At 39.6% G+C, this 24068-nt stretch overlaps 1 protein-coding gene across 1 annotated transcript in view; it reads right to left on the minus strand.

Annotated features, from left to right (window-relative positions):
• Positions 1-24023, minus strand: part of GPBP1 (GC-rich promoter binding protein 1) — a 56462-nt gene extending 32439 nt beyond the window's left edge. Inside the window, exons 1-3 of the mRNA XM_014594067.3 lie at positions 23933-24023; positions 22533-23529; positions 21654-21723 (exon numbers count right to left, since the gene is read on the minus strand). The gene's annotated coding sequence lies outside the window, so the exon portion shown is untranslated. The remainder of the gene's footprint in view (positions 1-21653; positions 21724-22532; positions 23530-23932) is intronic.
• Positions 24024-24068: the final 45 nt, after the last annotated feature.

Raw genomic sequence — 24068 nt, forward strand, 5'->3', positions numbered from 1 at the left:
GCTCATGTGCAAGCTTGCAGTCTACACTAACCTCCAGCCCTGTTCAGTAGTACTGCAACCTTGCTAGTCCCTTGCCTTATCTGTAGCACTTGGCTTGTCCTAAGTGAAATTAATTTCATTTTTGTCAGACTGTATTTCCAATTTATCCAAGTCATTCTGAATCAAAATCATCGGCTCTGGAGTGTTTGCTACCCTCACCCAGTTTGGGGGTCCTCTACAAATTTACTAAAAGTTCCACTCTCCAAGCTACTAAAGAAATACTGAACAAGAAATTGACCCAGGAGAGACCCCCCCCATCCCAAAAAACTCCACTTGCTACTTTCATCCAGTATGATATTGAACCACTGAATTACTGAGATATTGAACTCTTTGGTAACTTTACTTTGCTGACCTGAAGAATGTCTTGCATTTGACAGTCTGTCTCGACTATCCTAACTATGCAGTTGGTCCAATAAAAGATACCACCCTAAGAAATCCTTGCTTCTTTGAAGAGAGTAGTCCAAATAGTCATGTACCCACATTGTCATAGTTTCATTTAGACCACATTACCATAGCTCACTTAAGTGAATGTCATGGGAGACTAAAGCAAAAATGTGGAAAAGTACAAGATGTCGTGGCAACTGCTCAGGCCACCCAAAGTCGGTCACTTTGTCACAAAAGGAAAGCAGACTGGCTAGAAATATTTTTATTATATGCTCCAGTATCCAAGTATTGAAATCAGACCGACCCTGATCAGAATAAATCCTTGATTTTTTTTTTTTAAATAAAAAGATGGGCACCCTTTTCCAGTTTTCTTAGACCTTTTGACTTCTAATGTTCTCAAAGAAAAAAAAAAGCCCATGGCTTAACAATTACCTCAGCTAATTCAGAGAGTAATCAAGGATGAATCCGATCAAGGCCCAGCTTATCCAACTTAGAGCTCTAACTTGTTCTTTCCCTACAGAGACTGATTACCTACCCAAATCCCTACTGCTAACTGTACTTGAGCTTTTTTGTGAAGTAAAACACAGAACACACACACATTAGATTAGGTTTCACTGTTTAACAAAGCCAGTCTCCTGTTATACTTACTATCTGTCCTTCATATTGAAATGGTTTACTTTTGTGCCTTTCAAAATGCCTCTAAGAAACAGCCATCTCCTCTGAAATATCTTTTTCCACTTTGACTTGCCCTCCTTTGGAATCACTTTTCAAAGTTTGTTAAAAAGTTAGTTTTCCAGAAGTCTAATTTTTATTAGTGTCCTCAAGGTTCCTAGTAACCACCTTCTGGTCTTCAGAAGAGATGCTAGCCTCACACTAGAGTCTGCATGCAAATATCCTGGATTTAAGCCACATGCATCACTCTTGTTCACAGACCATTTTCATATCCACCCTGTCTCAAAAAAACAATCATCACTTTCAGTGAACTGATGTTTTTTCCTCTCCTGTACTTTTCCAAAGATGGAAGAAGGTATGTTTCTTTTTTCCCTACAACATACTGTGATTTAAGACTCACAGTCTCAGTTCTCTGATGAAAAACCCTCTGCAAGTGCCTGACACCAAGGCACAAATATATTGCCTTCCTCGTAAGCAAAGTAGCAAAGGGGCACAGACACAGGCTAGAACTGTACATTACACAGATGGTTGCTCCTGCTTGCCTCAGTCAGAAACTTCCATTACAAGCTTATACAATTTCTTGTGGCTCCAGTTAGCAATTGAAAGGTGCCAGGGATAGAGAATCACTAGGTGCACACAGCTCCCACTGCTCCTGAACTGGAGACAATCAGGCCACAAAGCCAAAAACCAGGGGTCTGAACTTTACAAATCCTCAACACTGTAGTCAGAAGTACCAAACAAACTAAGGCATCAACACTGTTATTTTAGATAACCCACAAATGCACAAAATGCCTTTGCAATAATCAAACTGCAGTAGACCAGAATTACATTTTTTTTAAAGTCAATTATAAAGGTCTGAATGGATTATCTAGATATGTCACCCATGTCAACAAGACAAGGCAGGATGGTATGCTTAAGCAGGGTAGGCTTAGCAGGATTTGATTTTTATCAGTACAAGTTGATAAATGATTTCACGTCACACTCAGACTGACAAAAAAAAATATTTCTATCTTGAACAGTCAAAATGTATAGAATGGGACTGATGGAGTATGTGACAACAGGGGAAGCAGTCCGACAGAACTCTGCTGACTGTAGTTTGGACGGCAACTCCCAGAAACCCCAGGGGACTGGGAACAAAGGAAAAAGCAACAAACTGAATGAGAACACTATGAGGGAGCAGAGTTGGGACTGAGGGCAGCTCTGTCCCTCAGCTGCAGCAGTCCTCAGGAGCTGTTTGTTGTGGCAGACAATTAAACTGTCTACTCCCCACACTTAATTTTGTGCAATCCTGAAAATTTAAACTGAAAAAAAATCAAAATAAGTGCTTAAAAATAAAGATCAATATTATCTGTTGAAATTATTACAAAATAAAAATGCAAGGCTTTAAGCTTGGTTATATACCAAGGGTGCTCAACCTCCAGCCTACAGGCTAAATGTGGTCTGTGGAGCCGTAGGCATCCGGCCTGCAGGACTCCCCACAAATTGGGAAATCTGGTGGCAGCAGAGTGGTGGCAATAAATAAGGCCATGCTCTCCTGCTGCCAAATTCTCAAACCCAAAGACCCATGCAGCAAGTTAGGGCCACGTCACACCCCCTGTCCCCATGCCTGCAACTGGATGAGGCTGCGCCATGCTTCCTCCACCACAGGGCTGGGCCATGCCCCCCTACCCCTACAGGGCTGGGTTGGAGCCAGAATGCCCCCTGCCCCCCCTCCATGCAACTGAATGAGGGCGTGCCACAGCCCCCCATGCCAGATTGGGACCAGTTTGATCCAGGCTGGGCAATGCTCATTTGGCCTAAGGGCCAAAGATGTTGAGTACCATTATTGTAGACCAAGTTGAGGATCAGATGCTATGAACAGACTTGCAGGAAGGGATGGTACTAAATAGAAAGGAATAAAACTCATTTAGACACAAAGGACAGGGAAAGGGAAAGTAAAGGAGGGGGGCACTGCTGAAGGATAAACAAAGCAGTTAACTCACTGAGGGACATACAGGTTATAAAAACTAGTCCAGGTAATGGGATAAGAATCTTTGTTTATCCCTTTGGATCTCTTCAACCTACCTTCACCTTTCAGCGGTGCCTCCTCTCTTCCTATCCTTCGTATTTATCACTGCAACTCCACTCACAGCATGGAAGCTCATGCCTCTCTGAATGAATTATAGAGGTGCCACCATACCCTACCTTCTGCCCAACTTCAGACTAAAACAAACTACTACTTCCTCTCATGTCAAGATATTACTGGATACCAGCAGTCTTACAGTTTCTACTTGTCTGGGTTTGCCAACAATTTTTTCTGCAAGATGCTTCCAATGGAAATATAACCTTAATAGAACATTCATGTTCTTGCCGAGTCAAAGAAGACATCAAATGTTAGACCTATAATAGACATTAGGCACTTAAGTTGACTTGGCACATAGAACCATATTCCAAGTACAAATCTCTGAAAACTAATAGAGGACACAGGTAGATAATCCTCATCCACTGCTTAGTATCATCTTAGCCCTAAAACTATATTACCAAAGTGCCATGTAAAGGATCTTTTTTATGGACTTGAGCAGGTTGGCACAAAGTCACAGTTAGGCACCAGATAGGCAGAATTAGATCTGGCATCCTGTCTTTATTTTCTTGAGTGTGAGAGTCATATAAAAAGCACTTGTCCTCACTCAAATTATTTTTCAAAGTGAGATGCAATAGTATTTTCCAATGTCATCACTCATGGTAATAATCTTACAAGGCAGCCAAACACTGAAGAGCAATGAAAGAAGGTAAAGATGCCCTCATAACTTCAAGCTTACAGGAATGTACTTCAAAGAATCATAAGGCCTACAAGGAACAAAGTTAGGTAGCCAAGTACATTTCTGTGCATCTTATGCACACATCAATCACATAATGGGTCAACTACTGCTTACCAAAACTAACAAACATATACACATTTTTATAAGAACTTAGTTCTTTTTTCATGTCATACAAAACTTTGTTATTGTTGTAAGCCCCTCTCACAAGGCAACTTAATTGTTCATGAGTAAAAGCCATTCACTAGCAAGAGTCAAATAATTACATAAGATATGTCCATCAGTCACTGAAATATAAATGACAAAGCTGAGCTTGCTGACATCAAGCCTAATGAAAATATGGCTAGGTTTAAATTAATCCAATGCACTGCAGCAAATGTTATAACTGCACAATAATTTCTCCATACAGGTCTTTGAATAAATAAAAAGAATCAACAAAAGCAAAAGTCATGAACAAAGAGTTAAATTGCATTTAAAACTGCTTAAATATAAGTCATGACCTAGGCAAAGCCTGTTGGTTGATTTTTCTTCTTCTCTGCACCACTAGTATTAATATATTGAACTCTTTAATGAGTTTAAGAACAATAATATTATAAATTCTTGTGCACATATAACCCATACATTCTTCTGAACTTTTCTTTATATCAAAGTGTTCTTGGATACCAAAGCATTTTACAGCAACAGAGAATTTGGACATACATTTTAATAAATGAAATATATTGTAGTATGTCTGAAAGAAGTTCAGTCATGACATCTCTGTAAAGCATGTTAACTGATTCTGAGATTGAAGACCACACAAATTATTAACATTTTTAGGCACTAGTATCTTTGGTGATATGCCAAGGAAAACCCAGACAGATGAACAGCTGTTATTTCTTATAATGTACAGTATAAAAGAGTTTCTGCATCAAGACCTATTTACTAATAAAACCCCATGAAAGTACCAGCAGCAGTTATGATGAAGAAATGGCTCTTTGAAAAAGGTGCACCCATTGTGATCAGCTTCACTTGAAGAAATTTTGTAATATAAAACATTTTTCACCTCTTAATGCTTTTTAGTGAAGATTAGCAAGTAATTACTAACTCTAAAGCACCACCCACATCTGTCAAAAATACTTTACACTTAATTTAAAATATGCTTAAGAACAAAGCAAACAATCAAAAAAAGAGACATGAGGAAAGAGAGGAACAGTTGGGTCAAGAGATTTTTGGAAGAGCAAGGATTAGATCCTAGATCTGACTTCTAAAACTGAGCATTAGCCATAAAGTTACTTCTTCCTTTGTTGCAGAATCTTTTCACCTTCTGCTTGTACAGCCTGTTTTAGAGAAAACATGAATCTGAAGCAGCAGTTCTGTAAAGGAACACAGTACCAGAGGGGTTTCTTTTTACTATGATACTAAGTCAATTACACAAAGAGAACTGGCACTGTATATGGGATGCACGTAGCCATGTTGGTCTACAGGCAAAAGCAGTCAGAACTCTTGGTAGAGGTGATATCTTTGATTGTACTGCCACTGTATAAGGGCACTGGTAAGACCTCATCAGGTGTGCCATGTAATGTTCTGGTAACCTGCATTCAAGGAAGAACACAACACGCAAGTTGTTACAGGTAACAGATGCCAGGTGGGCCTGGGTGGGGGGGGAAGAAAGAAAGAAGAACAAACCTCTTTTATAAAAAGATACTAAAATAACGGAATGTATTTAACCTTGCAAAATAAAGGCTAAGCGAGGGGCTACAAAAGCTCTCTATAAATCCAACTTGATAAAAACAGGATTTTAAAAAGTAAATGAGGATTACTATTTTACATTCCTTTTTAAAATGGTAAGGTGAGATCTGAGTAGAATACTTCATGCAGTAGGGTCTAGATGCATCACACACACTCAAAACATTTTAATAGCTTGCTCTCTCCAGCTCATGAAAGAATAAAGAAGACTGATCTGCCCAGCAACTACTACCCTCACTTCTGGGAAGTTCTGTATACTTCAAAGAAACTGTCCATCTTCTTGCTCATGTACACAGATGCAAACAAAAACTCATTAATTTCACTGCTTAATAAAATATTGCAGTGCAAGTGGCATGCAAGTTACAGAAGCAGAAATCTTAGATTGCTGTAGTTCTTGTTTTCCTGGAAAGGAAAGTTGTGGGGGTTAGGTAATAAGGGAGAAGGTGGCCAGTAAACCTACATGCAGAATAACAATATTGGCATCCAGGCAAGACTGTGGGAAGGAGAGCTGTTCTGCAGAAGACAGCCTCTAGCAGCAATTTCATCATCTAGGAACTGGAGAAAAAAAAATTCCAGGACTGCAAAGACATGGAGATATTAAAAAGTAGATCCTACCTGGAAAATATTATACAGAAATTTCTGAATCTCTGGATAAAAAAGAATACATCAACAACACAACAAGGACATGTGCCCTGGCTTAATTCCAAAAACATAATGAAAAATGCTCCTCAAAGTAATGACTGAAGATTTTATGGATGTGCATGAACAATCTGGATCAACTGGTTAATAAATGTCCTAGGTGAAGATTTCAACTTAAAAAAAATAAAAGCTGAGAATTTATTAGTGTTTAACAACATCCCAAACAACTTGAAAAAAATATCAGGAGAAAGGTTTTAAACAAATTGAAATAAATCTCATGATTAAATTATTCTCCCCTATAAAACTAGATATAGAATATTATTTATTAACAATCCACAAAAATCTCATTTAGACTAAATCATTCAAACAGTAATACAACTACAAAAAAAAAAATGCAGAGGAGGAATTTTTAATTTAGTTTCTTTTTTTTTCCCACAGCAAGGCACAAAATACATAGCAAGCTGGAGGGACTAATTTTGTTTCATGGTGCACGATTGTTTATGAATGTCCACAAACCTGCAACACATCTTCAAAATCATCTGCTGGTACCAAGGGGCAAAACTACAACTAAAGAGGTGTCAGCCAGAAGTTAGCTGCATTACACGACTTTCATCCATGCCATGATTTTACTAAAGGATAAATTTGTAAATCAGGACTCGCTGGAATCTCCTAGACACCACACAGACAAAAATGCTATTTAACTCATTTAAGCAAGAAGTTTGCCCTTTTGCCTTCTTCACAAACATTTCAACAGGTCTCAATCATTATGAGGTCACCCACCATGTGCCGCCACCACACACACTGCTGGACGGTTGCTATATGCAGTATGAAACAGAAATTGAATGGTGCTAAAAAAAGTGGCAAAAACTCCTTAAGTCTTGAAGCGAGGAGAAACACAAAGATCCAGTAACATATTTGGGAAACATGCTATCTTACAAGAACAACTGATAGATGTCCACACAACAAAATACTAAAAGGCAGAAGGAGTAGCAGCTACAACAAATGCAAGTGTTAAACACATGGCTTTGTTACAGACAAAATTGCAAATATATCACCCATGCAGAAAGGAACCGGAAACCTATAAAGAAGTGCTAATATGCTGGATTCTTTAGCCAGACCCTTAAGAACTTCAGGAAGAAAACAAGATGCAGAAACTGCACAGTTCTTCCCAACCAGCCCTCTGCTCCTACTTCACTGAAGAGAGCAAGAAGATCAAAACGAATTCTCCACCAAAACACATGCGACTGAATTTGATGCTGGACTATCTGGCGCTAGTAAGTAGTGAACTAATCTAAATGATTCAAAAAGAAAATAGAAAGAATAAATCATAGCCAAAAGAGATAATACTGTACTACTAATGACTGAATTTTTTGGAGATGTTTCAATACATTATATTGCAAGAAGACTGGTACTGCACTGGCAGTAGAACAGAAATTTGAAAAGAACTTCATGAGCCACTAAGAAAAATCCTCAGAGTTCACCTAGGGATGGTAATGCAACAAATGACTCCACCAGTGAAAATAAAGAGGTGGAGTAAGTGCTGTTCTCAACCCTAATTACTAGGGGAGAGGCTCAACTTCTGAAGACCCCGCTATGACAGCAATCATGCTGACCATAACTAATTGCAGGACTGAAGATGAACCATCCAAGCTGCATGTTTGCTGATCTCATTTTAAAGTCACACTACTGAACTAGCAAGTACCAGACTTTATAAATGACAGTGAGTAGAAGAGTTTCAGATCTGGGAAAGTAGTCCAGAAAAGTTTTTGCATAAGAATTTGATTAGACTATCATCGCACTGCTTTGTTGCTCTTTGATGAAAATTCTATTTAATTAATTTCTGGCAGCTGCTAAAGCAGATTTGACAACACGGGCATCTTCTTCAGGCAGCAAAGGAATATTTTCATTTGGACTAATCAACTACAAGTTAAACATAAACATATTTTTTTCCCCTCTTCCAGTCTATGAATAACAAGGAAGAAGATGAGATCTACTAGTTGTAATAAGCTGAATGACAGTTTAAGTAATTTAAAAGGTTTTGTTTTCAGGACTTAGGAGAGCACATTTAAGTTCCAATCATTTTCACTTTTGATCCATTTGAACAGTTTCAGGCTACCTTGAAATAATCAGCTTAATTCACTGAGTAAAAGGTGAAGGATGTACTGGACAGAAGGATTAATTTTAAGATTAAAATATTTGGTATTCAAGTTTAGAAAAATGTTTAAGACTGTATATGCTGATTTGTATGTCTAATTAAGCTCCTGTTACCCTACTAATACAGCTGCTTGATACAAACTGCAAACAAAAACTTAATATCTAGCAAGAAATATCATTCACCATTTTCTAACGTGTCAGAAAATGTAAAACTAAATCAAAATATGAAAACATTAAACCATATCATTGCCTAAATAATGGAATATAGTACATCTTCCTAAGCAGCAAAAAGTTGTACCTGGTCTAATGTAATTTTACGCATTTTAATCATGATTAAACCAATTGATGAAAATGCACTCATCCTTGGGAAAAGTATGAATTAAAACAAAAATTGAGAACAACTATTTAAATAAAGATTTCCATGCAGTGACTTAGATCAGCGTTGCTCAAATTCCAGCCAGTGGAGCCATGTCATCTGGCCCACAGAACTCATCATTGGGTCCAGAAATTTGGGGGGTGGGGGGGAATAGTGGCAGCATCAACTACCACTCCTCTGATGCTAAATTTCCAGATCCGTGGGGAGCACCACAGACCAGGTAGGGTAGCCCCGTGTGCTAATTCATTGGTCCACAGCAGAGCTGGAGCACAGGACCAGACCCAAGCACCAACCCTGTGTGTGGGATCTGGCCCACAGATTAGCTCCATGCCATCATCCAACCTGCAGGGCCAGAACGTTACGCACCACTGATTTTATTCAATCTACAGAGAATCAGCATCACTTAATAGCAAAAAACTTATCCTATGAACAATGAGCAAGAGAACAATGAGCAATGGTGCAAGAGAAGGGTGCAGAAGTAATGACTGCCCCCCCCCCGGGCATTCACTACAGTAGTGCCAGGGCAGAAGGAGACAGATGGGACACAGACAGCTATAGCAATGGCAGCAGCATGCCCAATGGCTAGCATCAATGTAGTCCCTATTGGTGTGGCTCAGGGGTGCTGAAAAGTTAGTCCTGTCCTAGTATAGCACTTACAATTCATCAGAAAATAAGCAACTTGGCTAAGTCAAAGTGAACATGATTATATAATCCTGTCAAAGCTCAAATGACAGCTAAAAGGTTTTCACTTGTTCTCTATCTTCATTTTCAGACTCCCTCAGCTGGTTAGAAGCCTCCCCACCTTTTGCAAAGGATGTTTCATACTTATGACCTGCTGATGTAACTTTTTTGCCTAGAAAAGCTTACTGTCAGGAGAGCTGTCATGGTTGACAATATACAGATGCTTTGACAAAAAATTCATCATGAAGTACCAGACTGTCACTAAGAATCCTTACAAGTGCCTTCACACCGCAGGATATTAAGAATTAAGACAGCGAGTTCAGTCATTTAGCAATTTACCCCAAGGCAATTAAAATAGAAGTATAAATAAAAAATTTAATGTAAACAAATTTAATATCTTACTGAAAATAATTAAATGTGCAAGCAAAATGTGCAAGCATTGCTAGGAAAAAAGTATGCTTTGCACAACTGGATGCAAGAAAAAAGTTAAAGTAAGTCTACATAGCTATGACAAAAGCTTGCAAACAAATTTCAGAAGATTCTGAGAGAGAATTTCCTTTCCCAACGACAAAGTCTACTAAACAGGGTGAGCAACACCTGCACAACCATTTTCCAAAAATTATTTTTAAACACACATCTTCACTTGCTCTAATCCCTTAATCTACAAATCAGTTCTGTCACCACCCCCTTTGCAAGTCTCTCCATAGCTGCTACTCCATTTCTCACTGCTTCCTACACAAGCCTGAATGAACACTTCCCTAAACAAACCAGAATTGAGAGATTTTCAAACACTAGGAAGATAGGGAAAAATAGCCCTATTACTCTGCTGTCTTACCCTTGCAAACTGAAAAACAGAGCAGAGCAGGCCCTGCACAACTACATCTTCCTACTCTAATAAAAGACCTTGTTTCCAAGACTGTTCAATTCCTTGTCTCCCTCCTAATGGCGGCAGCAGCATTTGAGTTGATGTAACACTTCCCTTTTTCCCCTCCAGCAGAAGGGGCTACACATTTAACCAACCTTCAGGCAGGGAGGATAATCAATGATTTAAAAACAAACAAACAAAAACAGATTTTTTTTAATTAAAAAAATCATCAATAAAATATTACATTTCTGTCTCATTTAAAAATAAGTTACAACTAAATCTCATCACAAACATGCTAAGCCTACACTTAGTCTCATAAAAATGAATTAATGGCTCTGTCACACACACACACACTCTGAGTTACCTACGAATCAAATATGGGCCCCAGCATTCATTTCAGTTTTTCATCTCATGAAAGTGGCTCTAATCTGTCTGTCCAGCCTAACTACCACTCTTACTTCTTGAAAGTACTGGGCTTTCAGTTTGTTTCTCAGCAGACTAACGTCACATGTGCAAAGACACAGGCCAGATAGGATTGTTGCTGTTCTGTGCTTAGGTGGTGGTAGAGCTGGGCCAAGCAAGGCAGAGGAATTAGTTAAGATGCTGTCTTAAAAGACAGAGACACAATGTAGGAAAGGACGGAAGCAGAGTAGAAAGGAACAGTGGAGTGGATTGGAAAGAAAAAAAGGAAGACATTATTCAGTAGCACGCACGCACACACACATACCCTCCGAAAAACTGCCACCCCCCCCGAAAAACTGCCATGGGTTCTGGGCGTAAGAGAAACACTATCTAGGAATATTTTGAAGACACTTCTTTCCTGGGAGAAAAGGAAAACATGTCAACTGTAAGCAGTGCAAGAAGGAGATGCAGCGCCTAGTCGCAAGAATGAAACATCATAATGAAAACTGCTTATTGGGAGACAATGATGTGGATGAAGACGTGGATATGTCTGAAGAATGATGTGGATCAACTGGTTAGTAAATTAAATAATTCACTTTGCAATGCATTATTTTTCAAGACTCACTATGCCTTTTAGTACAAATGATTTAACAAGTAAATTCCCAAGCTATTTGCTATGTTGGATGTTACTAGAAAAAAAAGTCTAGCTTAGGTAATCGTTACAGCTTAGTTAGTTAACTAGGTTTAGAATCTATCACCCAAGTCTACGGTACAAAACACTGCAGTAAGAGAAATCTAGAGTTGCCAATTGCCATTTTCTTATTTTATATTACATAATACATGCCCCTTATTTTGGAACATCATGGCCCCAGACCATAATGGTGATGCCATCAGTCTATTCCCTATTTTACTTCAGCATAACTCAGCTTTCCCAAGGGAACGCCATCCTATACTTGTTTTCTCAAGTGCCACTAAGTTCAATGGGGCTTAGTCCAAAATTAAGCGCACTCTAAGTGCAGTCAGGCTTAGCTTTTTTTGGTAATTTGGAATCAGATCTGCATCCTTGCTGAAAAGAATGTAAATGATTAACTGAATAACAGAGTGAGAAGAATGACTACAAAAATCATTTTTGTTTCAGGATCCCATTTAAGCATGAGGGACTTTGACTGTCTACCTGCAACAACTTCAGAGTCATCCACTGGTACTTTTAGCAGCAGTGCTGCAACTAAATGCGTTTCAGACAAAAAAGTATCAGTAGCAAGCAAAAGATTCCAATCATCCACCACCATCATGGATGAGTTTGTAGTAAGGACCAGCAAATACCAACAAGACACCACAGATGAAAAGATTGCTCGGTTCATTTATGCCCCAAATTCTCCTTTTCACATTGTTAACAATAAACACTTCATTGACATGGCTGAGACCTTACTACCAGGCTACACGCCACCTGGTAGGGCAGACATTGGTGGAAGGTTGCTAGATAGTGTATGAGAAGGAACTTGAACAGTGTGCAAGAAATACTGAGGGGAAATTTGCCAGTTTAAGCCTTGATGGGTGGAGCAATGTACACAATGATCCAGTAATATGTGCCTGCGTGACAACAGAAGATGGGGTTGCCGATCTGTCAGAAACAATAGATACATCGGAAAATGCCCATACAGCAGAATATTTAAAAGTGACAGTGAAAGTTGTAATAAACTGTGAGCAAAATTTCAACCATCACATGTGCAGTTTTGTCATAGACAATGCTGCAAGCATGGCAAAGATGAGAAGATACTTAAAAGAAGAAACGGAAAGATGCTCCTTAATAACATATGCCTGCAGTGCCCATTTAATGCATCTTTTAGCCAAAGACTTAAGTACTTCTCCAGGAATAAAAGAAAATGTTGCTGAAGTCACAAAATACTTCCATAACAACCATTTTGTTTCAGATTCACTGAAGAGAACAGGAGGATCCAAACTAATTCTCCCTCAAGATGTTAGATGGAATTCTGTGGTTGATTCTTTTGAACAACTGATTAAGAACAGGCCTATTCTCACAACAATTTGTGAAGAAAGCCAGGATAAAATAGATGGAAGCATCTCACCCAAAATATCTAACATTGGATTAAAGAGGAACGTAGAGGATATGCTCAGTATACTGAAGCTTATATATCCATAGCCTTAAACAAACATCAGAGAGATTGTTGCTGCATTGCTGATGCTGTCGAATTTGGAAGGCACTTCAAGAGACATTGAAGAAAGAAATACCTAACCAGAAAGTTAAACTGCAGGCAATAAAGAAGCGAATAGATCAAGCACTGAACTTCACCTCATTTTCTTGCGAACACTCTCAAACCCATATAATAAAGGTAGATGCCTAACCTCTGAAGATGCTGATGCTGCTGCTGCAATGGCGTGGGCATCTCAAACTCACTCCTCAGTTATGCCAGTCATAATAAATTTCAGGGCTGGACGGGAACTATTTAAACAGAACATGTTTACTGATGATGTTTTGAACAAAGTCAGTCCCCTGAATTGGTGGAAATCATTAGCCAGGCACCATGAAAAAGAGTTCCTCTTCAGTTGCTACGCCAACTTTTCACAGCAGTCGTTTCCTCTGCAGGCACAGACAGAATATTTTCATCCTTTGGTATTATTCACTCAAAGCTAAGAAATCGACTGGGAGTTGAAAAAAGCAGGAAAATTTGTATTTCTGTTGTTGCACAAGTTTTAAGGACAGTGTACATTTAGTGTTGTGATGACTTGTCTGTTCGAGTTAATAACATCTGAACATTAAAAAAAAATTAAGGACAGATGTTGTAAAATGTTGTATTGAGTTGTAAATTAACATGTTTCAGTGATCAGATTTTCACCATTGTTTAAGAAATATATGAAGTAGTATCAGTGGGAAACCTGATTTAAATCAGGGTTTTCTCTTGTTCATTTAATCAATAATTTAAATCACCTTGATTTAAATGAATCCACCCTGCCCTCAGCTGATGAGAAAAAGCTTACTACTTGCTCTAAGCAAGAAAGGTTTTTCAAGCCTAGTTTTTCTAGCAGTGACAGCTTTATGCTTACTTCAAAGTGTAACCGCACAACACCACTGAATATTAGGTAGCAACTATACTAGGAATATTTTGCCAATGTAAAAATACAGATGCTCTATATCAGCAAAATGCTCCTAGTATAAATCCAGATAAACCTAGAAAAAAAAACTGTACTTTATACCAACAAGGTAACTTGTTACCCAAGCAAAATAAGTTATGGCAATATAATTCAGTTCTCCCAGTATAGTTTCCTCTATGCTAGCTGCCTCTGCATGTATAAGTACATAACACTGATCACAAGAGCCCTAAACCACTGAATAAAATACCCTTATAGTAAAATAAACTACCAAATAACCCGATTCAAAATTTAAAACGAGATGAGCCTATTATAATTTAATTGGACCTCCACCATAAAACAGATCATAAAATTTCAGTCAGCAATTCAAATAATGAGTCTGACCTAGAATACAGATTTACTTGGCGTTTTTAAAAAGCAGCCAAAAACTTGGTACTTTGGTAAACTCTTTATTTAGATGATACTGTTAATGAGCATCATACCACTGGAATTATGTCTGGTATTTTTAGCTGGCACTTTCCGAATTCTTCTAGCTGCCTTTGTTTGCAGATCTAGTACCAGATCAGATCTAGATTTACAGATCTAGTACCAGATCTGTATCCCAGGACTGGCAAATACTGATTGATCAACTGCTTCATAGCATTCTCTTCTGTAAGCTAAACGGAACAATCACTTAGCCATTTCCCACAGAACGTTGGTTTTCCAAAAGTCTGAACTATTGTTGCAGTTACTCCCTGAACCCACTCTAGTATGGAAGCAACCTTTATTTTTTTAAATGTTTAAAAAAGAAACAAACACTTGAAAAATATTTCAGTAGCCATCTCAAAAACGAGATGTAAGTAACAGCAGCATTGTTCTGTTTGAAGACCAAAATCCTGCCCTGAAAGACTAGTTTAATAAATAGTCATGAAAGTCAAATGCCTCTTTCTTATTCAAGACTACAGCTCAGATGCTCGAATTCTAAGAATCTGGGCATAGGCCACATTTCTTCAGAATACCTAAGCCTGTATAATAAGAGTTATGCATTAGTTTTAGTAATAGAAAAATGTTCCGGCATCCAAGAATTCAGGCAATTTGGTTCTGCAAATAATTTTTTTTCAGGCCTGAACAGAATGATTGCTTAAAAGCAGTTAGCATTCTAAACTGGCATGGTAACTATTAGTAGGATGCCAAATACAATGAAACTTTCCTTAGTGAAAATGAATGTGAGCAGAAGTGTAGCTTTGTTTTTTTGCACTCTTGCAACAATATAAAACAGTTTCATTTCTGTGTGCAGCTTAGTACAGTGTTCTTTACTTTAAATGGCAGATAGTACTATTCACACCCTCAAGCAGCTTGCCCCCCCCCTCGGCAAACCTCAAAGAAACTGCATCCTAATTATAAGCACCCCGCGCTCCATCTCTTAACCGCAAAAAAACCCAAAAACTAGAGTAACACCCAGGCAGCATAACAAACAGTTAATTAAATTTAGTTTAAACCTGTCAGACCAGTCACCCAGAATTCAGCAAAGGAGTTAGTTTTGTTTTTCTGATGCAACTCCTCCGAACATGACTGCTCCCTAAGCAGCTTGTCTGTCACGTAAGTATTCAGTGTTTTGTGAAGGACAGAGGGAAACGCTCATTGTCCAAGAGAGAAAACTGCGTAGGAAACCATAATAGGCTTATTTAAGATCATAAGGACATGAGACCAGATATGCCATCCCCACCCAATTTTAAAGATGCCCTGTTTAGCTTGCTAAACTAGTTCCTAACTGGAGACAGGAATAACACTCCTGGTGGATATTCAAATCTGTGCTGTATCTCCACTCTCCCAGAGACTGCCATTGTGAATTTGGGTAAGCAAAGCTGCCGTTTATCTAAAAAACAGGTATACTTTCTTAAGTCACAGAGGTGTGGACAGATTAAACACTACTCGAGTGTTGGTACTAAAAACTACCATTTAAAAAGCCATCATGCAGGTACATGTACCTTAAAGAAAAAAAAAAAAGACTACACTTATTGTTTATAAAAGCAAAGCATGTAGTTTAAATAATGCCACCAGGAGCGAGCAGCTTTGTGAAAGCTTGCAGCATCACAACGAGGGAGAGAGACCTGTGAGAATGGTAACAGTGGGACCAAATGTTTCTGCCACATACACATACCCAATATCAGATTTTAGGAGTTTCAATTCCAAAAAGAAAAGCAAAATGCCATTTGAAGGAAAACCAACTAGAAACAAAAATGATTTTCTTGCAAGTGAAACTGAAACCAATCACAGGCTGGCTACAAACTGTAAAAAAATGTTTTAAAGTTTATATACCCTCTTCACAGCCTAAGGAAATTAGTTTGCAGACAGAGACTTAATTTCCTTTTAAAGTTTCACCATCTCTGAGGCTTCCCATATCAGAGAATATTAATAGAAGATGCAACTGTACCACCATAAAAATAATACGGCTGCTTCAGATAATTTCATAACTTAAAATAAAGCTGAGTCAATAATCTCTATTTGAAGCAGTATTTTCCCTGTAGACAGGTTAAGAATGGTAGGGAGATGCACAAACAGGTTACACATTAGGGCAAAAGGGACAGGCTTTACTGTGCACTGGCTGTTCAGCAGCAACTCCTTGTATGCACACACACACCCCACAGCAAGCTGAAGCCAAGCGTGTGCACACAAACAGAAGTTGCTGCTGAGCAGCTGATGAAAATAGAGCTGTCCCTTCCCCCCGCATACTAAATGTTCGTAAGTATACATAATAAAATTCCATATAGGAAGGCAACACAAGAAGCAGTCTTCAGTGTGAAGCAATTCTTGTTTACTACATACAGAAAACAGTGATGCAAGAAGTTACGCCTCATTCATCTACGGGTTCATATCTTACCATTACCAAAAATGCTGTATGCCACAGACCATTCATACACCTTAACTTTGTTCCCTCAGTCTATTCTCCCCCATACCTTTTCCTCATCTGTCACTATCTTTTGTGAATGTCTGGTATATTATGGTAGGAGGGGATTTTTTTATTATTAAACTTCCTTTTCTGCCATCAGTGGAGGCTGGATGTTCAGTGAAGACAAGTGAATAAAAAGCAAGCCTCTGGCTTGGTGCACCTGGAAAGCTTGATGGAGATTTTCTACATTAGCAATTATACAGAAGCTCATAAGCATCATGTAAAAAGTCTACCCTATTACATGACCATGTAAAATGCCAGTAAAGTTGACTGTTTAACTTCACTGGGTGTCAGTGTAACACAAGAAGTTTAATCATTAACTGTAAAGCAAATACCAGAACACAATGACAACTGCCAAAAGTAACCCCATAATCAGTATTTCAAAATGGAGCATACTGAACCACCCTCACCTAGACTGTCACTCTAGCAAACTAAAACAACAGGAAAATGCACACAAGAACATTCAAATCATTCTAGAAAACAAGCTTAAATATAAAGTGCTACTAGAGACCGACAAAACACCATTTCACAAAATTGTGTATTTTGGTCAAACCAAAAAGCTGTGTAAAGAAGTATCACTTTCATCAGAAGAATTGAGACTGCCCTGGAATGGGCTGGGAAACCACACATTCAAAGCTCTGCTTCTACCTCATTTAGCAATATGCAGGTTAAAAACTGCTTTGGAGCAGGGACTTGAACTGGGGTCCCAAACCCTTGGGTCCTTTGAGTCCTAAACACAGCTGTGGATGCACCCCTCTTCCACATTAAAAAGCTCTCATTGCTAAGAGTCTACTTAACATGCAGCAAGACAAAGCAATTTCTGGAACTTGGTCACAGCATGAAGAGACGATTTCGCAGCCCCACCCTTTGCCACCGATTGATGGAGGGGCATATACTGTATAATATACTATAATTTAACAGCAAATTCCACAGAAAGTAAATCATGTCGTATAATTTATCATATTATAATCAATATAAACATTACATTTAAATCTTCATTTAAATATATTATAAATACGAGTTTATATACAATGCAAATTATAACTTTTCATACTTTATTATTATATGTAGCATTCCACAAACAGTATAAAAATACTAATTAAGGCTAACCTTAACAGAAGCATTTTCACTTTGCTGAATGGCACCTTCATTTAGCCTGTTACTAGCAGACAGTAACTCAATCATGTGATCTATGGCTGCAGTAATTGTTGACTTGTCTTTGTATTGCAGTAAGTACTGGGACATTGTAAAACAGTGTATTATACAAATAATATGCTTGGGTTTTTTTAGGTTGATTTCATGGGAAATCACAGTCAATACAATATTTCTTGGAGATCATGGACAAGACCATTTTCTGCATAAATGGCAAAACCACCAATTAAGTAGACCCCTAATCACTGTCCTTGGCAAGCAGCAGACCAAGGAAGGACAGAAAGCAAAAGGCAGAGGAAGAGGACTGGAGTGGCACAGAGGGAGGGTGAAGGGCTATTTTGTGGTGCCTATAGTCTGTGTCTATAACAGACTAGATATAGTTTATCTTAACTTCACAGTGACTTAGCAAAAAAATACCTCTGCATTTCTACCTAGAATTTAAGTAACTGGCATCAGGCTAACTCAACAGAAGAGCTGCATCTCTATGCAAGGATTTAGAATGTGTCAGGTAGCTGGAAGACATTAATCAGCCTTCTGAAACTATTCCCAGCACACTTCACTACCTTTTCTATACTCTGTGCAATTCTTCACAACCCCACAAAACTTTGTGTTTTTCCTCGTTGGAATTTTAACACTTTTCTTTCTCGTCTTTCAGTCTTTTAAACCTCATCTGCAGCAAAATCAAATGTTTCTTTACTAGATACCAGAGAAACAGAGGAGGCTGGCCACTTCTTGTTCTCTCCCTGCAGGGAACTGTAGGTATAGACTGAATAAGTCCTGTTTCCCTCCGCAAGGGGTTCAAAGTGTGTATTTACAGCACTAAATGCTTTAGCTTCTGATTATCTAGTTTGAGATTCAGACTGCTGCTAGACAAACAAATGGGAATCATTACGGGTACTTATGTACATTTGAAAAGAGCAACTGAAAGCACGTATAGGTACAGTGCATACAAATGTCATGAATGCAGCAATCAGACAGATTATGCTTTCCCAAAGTGAGAAATCAGATTATTCTGGAGGTGCCTGAATATATTTTAAAAGAAGGAAAGTCTTTAACATACTATACCAATCCACTCCCAACACTTCACTGCTTAGGAGTCCAAAACTACTGTGGTGATGACATCAGAGATAACACTAATGACAAAGTGGTACTACAAATTGTAGCATTTTGGCCAGTTACAGAAGAAGACAATTTTTGTTTTATTTATATAACCCCAGAGGTTTTTTTGAGAAGCACAGAACTATTAGTTTCCTACAAAAGAAATGTAATTCTTTTAAGTTAAAAAAAGCAAGCAAAACCAGATTATCAAGGACATGCAGACTCATGTCTTAAGACTTTGCTGACACCCTGTTTTATTATCTGCTTCACACAGAAGAAACTTACTATCGGATGGACAGCAGTAGAAGGTAGCCTAAAATAGATATAAAAACCCAACCAAACTGCAAAGCTACACAAGCAGCTCAACTCTACCACAACACAATAGATTACAACCCATCTAAACCTTGCCTATATATGAAAGTTTCTACTGATAAAGCTTACTCCAGTCCACCTGCCTTGTTCCCACACAGTGGCAGTGGTGCCTACCTTCCCAGCACACAATGCTGCTCTGCCTCCCAGCTGGACTGCACCCCTGTCTGCCTACCTTTGTCTGCAGCAGCACAGCTGACTTGAGGAGGGAGGGGGCACAAAAATACAAGTTTGTCCAGGCTGCCATTTTCCCTAAGGCTGGCTCTGCTGCCGCACACTCACGTACACTACAGTCAGTAGAAAAACAAGGGATCACCTTAGACGGCCAATTCCAGGACTTGTTTCCATTTTCATCAACTGGACAGAACAGCCTACAAAATCTGAGGCTGTCCCAGCCAAACCAGGATGCATGGTCACCTTAACTATGCCAGTACAGAACATCTTTCGAGTCATAAATGCATTCTCATCACAACTGTGCCTACCAGCCCCACCAGTAAAGAGACCTATGGCTGTGACATACCAAGATAACTAGGTTTACTGAAGATAATTTCTTCAAGAGAAGGATCATATCTTCGTACCTTCTACAAAGTATTCAAGAGACTGTCAAAACTATACAAATAAAAACAGATAATAACATGGACTAGTACAGCAGCAATTTTCTCTTTAAACAAGCCATGCCTAGCAATGTCAATTTTACTCAAAGTACAAAGCTTGCACAAACAGATACATCTTCTATGAAGCAGCACTTCATATTATGCCCAATGCATATGGATACAAAGCAGAAGCATCTATCATCCTTGGGATACCACTGAAGAAGGAGGAAAAGTATCTTGGGCTGTTAGTAACTAGGAAAGTATAAAGAATGAAGTTCATTTACCAGGAGTGAAAGGTCTTCTTCAACAATCCAAAGAAAGGGAAATCATTCAATAAAATGTGACATGTTCTAAGAAAAGCTTTGAGTTCACCAAACAAACCTGATCAAGAACAAGCTTCTGGTACAAGTAAAGAATCAGTAGTCTGAGTAGCAGTCTTGATATAACTTGTATACTCTTGATAGAACTTTTGGTGGAAGACACACCTACACCATGTTGATGAATAGCAGTACAAATGTAAATAAATAATCAGCCTCCAGTTTCTCTCTCAGGGACTTCATGAAGCAGGCCTAAGCTACTTTGAATAGGTCTAGGCAGCCTCCTTCTCCTCCCCCCTTCATTCTAGGTCCAGCACTGACAAAGTAAGTACCTCTGCTCATTCCCTCTTAGATGACCCGGGACAAGGTACAGAAGACTACTCGGAACAGGCCTAAGTAAATGCCCTATAGGTAGATGTGTGCTGGGCTGTCCCACAAGAGCCTGAGGATAGCATAAAGAGGCACTTAGGACTGCTTCCCAGACATCTACTCTGGTTAACTGCCATTCATCTATGTGCCCAAGCAAGAGCGAGTGGGAATTACTCTACCAGCAGTAGATCTGAGGTCAGAAGGGAAGCTTTAAAAGACCCAAACACAGAGCTCTATGATCTTCAAAGCAACTCCTCACAGGTAATCTATCACATGCATAGCTTCTAGCAAAATCAGGCCTCAATTCATTGAACTATAGAAAAGTAGGGACCTCACTTTCTGAGAATTTTTTCTTCAAAGCAGTTCTTTAAATAAACCTTACCATTTTTTAAAGAAACGAACAGGAAGGTTTGGAAGATGACAACACACTCGACTACCTCATTTTTAGAAACTAATCAATTTAAAGTTTGTGATATCCCTTTCATGATTGATATAATTAGAATTTAATTCAAATGAAATAAAACAGCTGGTCAGTTCAGCAACAGAACTGCCTCCCACATCCAAGACAGAAGCTGAAATCTCATACGCCTCTCATGGGACAGAAGAGGTATGATAATATGGACCCTGAGCAGACACTAAGAAGTTAGTTCTATTTGAAGTAAGTCCTTTTGCACCTGACCAAAATATCAGACTACAGAAAAACCCATCATAAACAATCATCTCATTTTTTGTGTATTCAAAGCTCTACTATCAGACACTGTCCCTTCTATGCCTCTGCCTGGCAACCCCTCTCCTTCCCCTTCCCGAACCCAAATTCAGTATTAGTTAAATAACAGTTAAGAAAAAATTACTATAAAAATAGAGCCACAACCTTAACCGTGCCAACTTTGCTTTAAATAATCAAAGCACTACTGAAAGTAAAGTCAAGCCAACCTTAATGAACGAAATGTAAGAAAAAAATTAAGCTGAATAAAGTTACCACTGACTTTTGAACTAAGTTGTTTTGTCCATCTTAATTTTTCTTTGAGGCAGTACTGGATTCTGTTGATAGCAAACCTGCAGAGAAATTATTGTAAATACATTTATTGATATTATATAAAATTAAACAAAATGTTCATTTAATAAGGCTGCCTTGTGACTAGGAGGAACGTAAACAGTAAGACAATGTGGAAATGGTGAATTATTAAAGCAGTCTGATGGTATCTAAGGAATATTAAATACAGATTTTTTTTAAAAACTATACTGTAAAGCTTTCAAACAAGTTGAGTTAAAGGTATAATATACTACATTCTAAAAGACGTTTGTAGTAAACAGACTTACACCAATATTTTACCAAAATCCCAGGTTGGGCGCACAGATTTACATTCTTAATTCCTCTTAGTCTTTACCACAGGAAGAAAATGTAGTTACTCAGTCAGAGAATTATGAAAAATAGAAAATTTTCATATGTCAAGCTACCTAAGAAGAAACATCCTTGATGGAGAAGAGAAACACAAACTCTCGTTTGTACAGAGTACTGCAGCCCTTTCATTTGTATACTGTTCAAACTAGGTCAAAGGTAGGATCCATCCTGACGCTCAGATTACAATGTAAACAAAGTCTACCTCATAATTCACAAGCAACAGCAGGTATTTTAGAAGGGCATTGTCAAAATTATGACATTTCTTTCATTTACCCCTGTTCCTTCTTCCAACATTCACAGCTATTACTAGTTATTAGATATTACAAGAAAAAACTAGATTCTGTGAGATAATATAGAGACTTTGAAAAACAGCATAATATTTGCTGTATGCCGGCTGCTATTTGCGCCATTTTACCAACAGGATGCTTAATAAAGTACATATCAATTCATGCAGCATACTTACCAAATCCAAAAGGACTGCACAAGGTGTTCGCTCTGTCTGATTTATATTTTCCAGTTTGTTTTCCTTGAAATACTATCCTGAGTCCTTGAGGATTCTACATCCGTGGCTATTTGACATAGAGTTGACCTCTTAGAAATCAGCTACCCATCCTTCTTTTTTTATAGACCCTACAAAGCTATTTCCAAAATTGGCCAAGTCTGTTGATTTAAGAAGCTGTTTTTTCTCTTTTACAGCCTCTTTTTTCATCTATTCCACATACATCTCGCTATAACAAGCATCAGCTCAGGATGAAATAAATAAACCTCTTATGAGACCAAGAGTAAAACTGAAAATCCAAATTTCACATCTGAACTGAAGGGCATTTCTCAGCTTCGGGTTCTAAAGGCATCTGCAAACAACAGCTATCTGGATACCACCATACTGCTTACAGGCAGCAACATCTTTCAAAAAAAATTTTTTAAGGATTCAAATAAGATACAAAAGAAAAAAGGGAAAATAAAGTCCTATTACGCTCTTCATTTATAGGAGACGTTTCATTGCAGAACAAAACTGGTTATGTCAAAACACTTAAAAATAAAAATAAAGGTAAAAATATCTGCCATAAAACTCCTCAGCAGGGCTGGAGCCAAAACCCCCAGCTGCGCAAAGGAATCAAACCCGTTGCCTGGGGTAAAGATGAACTAAAAGCAACAGAAGGGAAGGAAAGAGCGGCGCAGGTTCCCAGCAGAAGGAGGCAGAGCGCGAAACTTCCAGCCCGTGTTTACTCCGTGCCAACAAAGCCAGGCAGGGGGGAGGAGGAGGAGGAGGAGGAAGAAAGCTCAAGACTTCAGAGCCGCGCGGTTCCTTCTTTCGGTCTCCGGCGCCTTCTCAGCAACGAGTCCCGGCCCCGGAGCCCCGGACGCCGCCGCGGATCCCTGCGAAGCACCAGCAGACGCAGATGGCCGGCCACAGCCCCACAACGCAGCGAAGGGGCCGAGTCTCCTCGGGACCGAGCGGCCTGCAGGGGAAGCGGAACAGAAAGAGGCCGCCCTCAGTCTCCTTCCTCAAAGTTGAGCGAGGGGGGCGGGGAGCGCCGTGCGCGGGGAGCGGCCCGGGAGCACGAGAGCAGCTCCGCGCCGCCCCCCGCGGAAAGGGAAGCCCCCGGGCGCACACCGCGGGGAGCGGAAGGGGGGCCGTTACGCGGCCGCGGAAGCCCCGGCCTGCCTGCTCCACCCGCCCCGGTGCGCGGCCCTCGCTGCCCCGAGAGCGCGCCCCACCGCGGAGACACCCGCGCAGCCTCCCCCGCCGGGCCTGCCCCGCCAAGCACGGAGCGGAGCCCCACACCAGAGTGGTCCGTCCCGCCCGTGCCCCGCGGCCAGGCCAGGCCGAGCCGAGGCTGGCCGGGCCGGGCCGGGCGGTACCTGGCGGGCGGAGCGCGGAGGCTGCTGGGTGGGAACGCGCCGCTCCCCGCGCGCCGAGCCCCGACGTACAACTCGCCTCGCTCCCAAAATGGCGCCGCTCCGAGCCGCAATGCTCTGCACCCAAACCTCGCGAGAG

This window comes from Alligator mississippiensis, chromosome 3 (genome assembly GCF_030867095.1).
Source record: "Alligator mississippiensis isolate rAllMis1 chromosome 3, rAllMis1, whole genome shotgun sequence".
In the NCBI taxonomy this organism is placed as follows: Eukaryota; Metazoa; Chordata; order Crocodylia; family Alligatoridae; genus Alligator; species Alligator mississippiensis.